General features: G+C 39.3%; 1 long non-coding RNA gene across 1 annotated transcript; it reads left to right on the forward strand.

Moving 5' to 3' along the window:
• Window positions 1-2,051: 2,051 nt before the first annotated feature.
• On the forward strand, window positions 2,052-5,277 carry LOC145430396 (uncharacterized). The gene is made up of 2 exons (XR_013910961.1): window positions 2,052-2,811; window positions 3,042-5,277. It is a non-coding gene; the product is annotated as an uncharacterized LOC145430396 (long non-coding RNA).
• The last annotated feature ends 350 nt before the right edge of the window (window positions 5,278-5,627 follow it).

A 5,627-nucleotide genomic window follows, 5' to 3' on the forward strand; every position in this document is an offset into this window, starting at 1 on the left:
TAACTACAGGCTGCAGAGACTGTCCAAATAGTCAATACGCATCTTTCAAATCTCAGCAAAGCACTGTGAGAGTTTGATAGTTTAAAAAAACATATCATAGAAGTTGTTGGCACAAATATGAAAGAAAAAGAACAACTGGCATCCCAAGACAAAATAGGTGCAAGTTTGTTGTTGGAAACCTCCTTGTACATTTACTGTCTGCAGTCAATCAAAGAAAATCTTGGTCGACTGGTCTGCTTAACTGCTGGCTTGTTTAACCCACTGACTGGGTGGCATGATGTTGTAAAAGTTAGCATCAACAACTCACAGCAGAAAGGTTCTTGGTCTGAATCTTCCGGTAGAGACTAGAAAAGTTAGGTTAATACATTTTTGGACAATTACAGACTTTTTACAAAATTTTGCCTCTATTTATCACTGTGCATCTGCTTGCTAGCACTGTCAACTCACAGCTTGAAGGCTTTCTTCTGTGTGGAGGATGTTTTCCTTTTATCTACGTGGGTTCTTTCAGGGTACTCCAGCGTCCTCCCCCCAACAAAGTGCATGCTTTACAGGTTAATTGGCGCTTTAAGTGAGTGTGTGGCTGACTGTGTCTCTGTGTGGACCCTTTGATGGGCTGGCCACCTGTCCAGAGTGAGCTTTTTAATGAAGTCATAACAGAGATTTTTTAAATTACTTTAGCTTGTAATTAAAGGTGTAGTTTATGTCTAGCTTCGCTGTTGCTACAAACAGTCACTGAAGCTGACGAAGCTGTTGGTGGTTCTAAAACTTTAATTAGACCAAACATATTAAAATATGCCAATCTTGACATGTTAGCAGTCAAACCTGAAGCACAAAATGTTGGTGCACCATCCTAACAGAAACGTTATCGTCTAATTTTAGGATACACATCGTTGGTAATTGATCTGTGATATGCAAACTGCTGCAGAATTTAGACTCAGCATTTGGGCAATCATTTTAACAAAAAGCAGCCACGCTGACGATTCAGGCGTCAGTTAGCTTGAAGCTGATAGTGAATGTAAGCACTAATTAAGCTAGCAGCTACAACTAGGTGACTGCGCCATTGGGAAGTACATAGCTGTAAAAGTGTGAGAGCGTTTTAAATGTTTTATAGGTATTGTGTTCAGTCAGTATGACTTTCTTCATTTTAGTGCTCAGGCCTGTGTTTCATAAGTAGCCAGCTGATGCATTATCTTAAGAGAGTGACCAACCAGCGCTAACACTGACCATGAATGTATGGAAGAAAAAAAAAGAGCAGATATTTCTAACCACACTTTTTTCATAACCTTGCAGCCTTTTATTGAAAACTTTCAATTTATCCGAAGATGATGTTGAAATGATTCTCATCAGCAGACGAAGGCTGGCGGGGACTTAAAATATTCATTTCTCGATTTATTTTTCTTCTTTTTGACGCTCAGCTTGAGGTTGTTTCATATGAACGATAACTGATTTCCTGCTTTTACTCTTCCTGACTGCGTCCCTGATGGATGTGTGTACATGCATGCAGCAGTGTATAGGTTTCGAATCATGATGGATGGTGGGGTGAAGAGCAAAGACCATGAGACTGTGTACACCAGGACTCTGTACATCTCCATCAATCTCCTGTTAATGCTGCAGCCGTAGCACTGAGGCTCTGGGACGCGTTGTTGACGTCCCATTGAATCCTGGGTGATTTATCATGCTGAGTCAAAGAGTTCAAGCTCTGCATGTATTCCATACATTTCAGTTTTTAACCATGTTTACTTCTGTCTTATTTCTCTTATTCCGTTTTTCATTATTCTTGAGGTTGTTTCATATGAACGATAACTGATTTCATTTTTCATTATTCTTGTTTTAACATCCTTACTTCACATTTTCCTCCTATGTTATCTCCCTGCTTTTGGCTTCTTTCCTCCACCCGTTCTTTATTGCATTATTCCATTCGGTCTCTTAAGGCTTTTTTCAGTCTGCATTCTCATCTGTTCATGTGTTGCAGTGAAATGTCACCAGTCGAGTCCCAAAGTGACGCAGTTTGAAATTCATGTTCACAAATACAGTTCCTTAATTCCTTGAAATGAAAAATTGAAATTGAGGAATGATGAGTAACATCCTTTCCATAGACATCATAAAAGACAGACATTGCTTCTGGAAATGAGAAATGAGAAATGAGAAAGCCTGCAGCCAGTGCTGAAGTGCCCTTGAGCTGAATTCTTTTTGAAGTACAAAAAAAAAACAACTTCTGTTCCTTTAGAAGTGTAGAAGAAAACTGCTCGCTGTCTCGATCTCTACAAACTCTTTCCTTTTTAGTCACTCACTTTGGGTCATATTGAATAAAAGAAATTGTCTATTTTGTAAGTGTAGCCCTGTCTGCAATTATTTGGGCTTGCAGTATAAAGAAAAAGTCTACTGTTATAAGAAATGGTTAAAATATAAATAGTTGATAAAAGGTTTAAAAATCATATGCTTGGGTACAAATGTATTTCATTTACAGTTAAGAGTCCAATAAATATAAGGGTTTCATGATTTAGAGTTCATTTTCTGTGCACAATAAATATGTTGGGGTGTAACCTAAGTTTATTTACCCATCTAATGTCAGTTATCTCAATATTGTATTGTCATTGGTTGTTGTGCTGACGAGCCAGTCAATGTCACTCTTCTCTGCTATGGGGGCGGGACGAGTGGTACCGTTTGTGTGAATCTGTGGGAGCGGACACAGAAGCTAAGTCTGAAGAGAGAGATGTCGTAAGGCAAACGTGGTGTGGATTTTGCATCTAAGTGTATCGTTGAGGTCGACTACCCGTGGTCCTGATATTACTTATTTGTGATCTGAAAGAGGTAAATGAGACTGTGTGCCTTGACATTTGTACTGTAACTATTCGTTATAGTGATAAAATAGCGTGATATGTGATGCTAACTAGCGGCTTGCTAATTAGCGCAGCTTACCGCGTTATGTGCTGTGATGCCATGCTGTATGTTTAGCTCTGATTTTCAGTCAAAGCATGCTAATGCTAAATCGTTATGTGATAGCATTTGGTATTGTAGCTCAAGTGTTTAAATATGTTTAGAAGCCGAGGGACGCTCTGAAAGGAGAGGGAGAGAGAGGTTTCTGCCCGGATGGACCCTGCTGTTTTCTCACCCCTGGCTGTTTCCTCGCCCCTGACTGTTTTCTTACCCCTGACTGTCTTCACTACTGGTGAACTAACTGCCCGTTTCTGATTGCCCCACTAACAAACTCATTGGACTCGTGAGTACTAACTGGAACTAAAGTGCACGTATTTTGTTTATGGCTCAGTTTGAGTGAAGCGGCCATCAGTTTTAGGCCTCACCGCACCCGAACTTCGAATCAGGCCTGCAACAAGCACCGTGCTACAGGTGTAGTGTGGACAGGTTAAAGTGTGTGTGTGTGGGCCCACTGTTACAAATTTGGTTTAATTTGAGTAAGTGTGTAGTTTTAATCAAAGTTATTATCAAAGGTTGAAATTCATCCATTTTAAAGGTGTGAGCTGTTGTAACTGAAATAACAGTTGGCACCTAAGAAAGAGGTATTTTGTGTGGATAATCTTTATTTATAATCCATGTAGTCACATTTACAGTATTTTTTGTTTGTTTATTTTAATTCAATTCATTTTATAAAAGTAACTGTTTATATTAATTTCTTTGCTGTCTAAATAAATACCTGGTGAGGGATAGATTTGTGTAAAATACAGTTGTGGTGGTCCTTATTAGTTAAATTAGAGGGTATCAGTTATCATTATTAGTAGCACTACGAACCCAGGCCCAGTCTCATTGTACTATATACTCTAGCTTTACCATAGCTACGTGGGACCTGGGTTACATAAGTCTTGGTTATGATCATATTTTTCAAATACAACATGTAACTGAAAAATCATTGTGCAGTGAGCAGGAGGTTCACCCCTCCTTGTCACATCTCATATGTAAAACCAAGATGGCAAAATACGAGGCTTCAAAATGAAACTGTTGTCATGGATGTTGTCAGTGTTATCATGGTATCTATGTTTACCTGTTACACTGTATGGTCCTCCTGAAGCATGCAGCTGGATGTTGAGGTGCTGGAGAAGTTTAAACGGGAGGCTGCAATGCATCAAAATGAGAGATGGGAGGAAATGTAGCAGCTTTACTGGTAGTTCGGGAGGTCGTATGTAGTATTTGAGATGATCACAGAGAATCACATTAGTGTGTATGACACAGAGTTGACTGCTTGAAGTAGATTGCAGACAGATTACGGGACAAATACTTTGGTCCTGACCCCAGCGCTGAGTGACGTTATAAAACACACAGCAGACAATGAATAGCATTTAGTGTAAATAAGTATGCAGACATCTTGGAGGAAACTCTTGATTTTTTTTTTCATGCAGTTGTGTTTGACTTTAGATTTTATTTTTAGCCCTCGTGACCTCAGAGCTGACATTGAGCATGTACATAAAATTTAAACATTTACCCTCAGAGAGAGAGAGAGAGAATGGGATCTTCTTCCATCTGGGTATACTGATAGTGTTTCTCAGTTACTCCTTCCTGCTTCCTATTTTTAGCCTTTTACTTTATTCTCTGGCACCTTACGGCCCTTGTTCATAATAATTTACTTTACTTTTAGGCTTCCGTTCCTCTTCTCTTACTATCGTCTCTAATCTATTTCTAAATAATAATAAATACTTGCAAATGTCAGCCTGCTCGTCTTTCAGTTCACACCTTTTTCTTTTCCATTTAAGGAGCGTGTACTTTCTCCTTTTGGCAGTTGCACATTTCCCTCCATAAAGTGACATTTCCTTTCCCTTTTCAGAGTGAAAGGGCCCTGTTATATTTTTGATTTTATGTACAAAGTAAAGAACCCCTCTTTTCTTACCCCTGCTTTTGGCATCTGTGCCATCACATGCAGAACCTTTTGTGGGCATACATGAACATTTCATGTCACAACACATGAATAATTTCTATTTTGGCGACATGTGGATGAACTGCAGCGTGGTGGCTTTAAAAAAGCTGTAGTGAAAACCAAGCTGCAGCGAGCACAAGCCCACCCCTCACCAGCACCACCAGGGCCAATCACTGACAAATATGACGCTTGTTTTGAGCTTGTATTTGGTGTTCCCCACTGGGCCAATCAGAGTCATTTTAGATGTTGGAATTCAGCTGAAATGAGATGCATCAACTCCCTAAATTTGTCAAACACAGATCTCTGGGACACTGCGAGAAAATGTGCATCTTACCAAATCATATTCCTTATCTCAACATGTCAATTTTTCCAATGTAGACTGTAAAATTCTTGTTTAATAAAACAAGCAAACATTTTGGCTCATTCATTTATTCTGCACTCGAGTATTTCAACCTGTTTCCAAATCAAGTCAGCTTGTTTCACGACATTTCTGAAGAGAAGCATCTGGAGACAACGCAGAATAGCATTACTGCGCTACAATGAAGAAAAATGAAAGTCTTAATCCTATCAGCGTTTGAGATATCGTGCGTGGCAGTTGGACAAACAAGGGTAAATTTGTTGTCTTTCAACCAATTTCATCATGACACTGTAAACCCACAGAGGTTCTTGCTTGTATTTCAGTAGGATTCATTCATTGCAGAGGACACATGAGACGTACGTGACGTTTTCGAGCATTTGGAGGAATGTTTTTTGCTTTTAACAG

This window comes from Astatotilapia calliptera, chromosome 2 (assembly GCF_964374335.1).
Source record: "Astatotilapia calliptera chromosome 2, fAstCal68.1, whole genome shotgun sequence".
Taxonomy (NCBI): Eukaryota; Metazoa; Chordata; class Actinopteri; order Cichliformes; family Cichlidae; genus Astatotilapia; species Astatotilapia calliptera.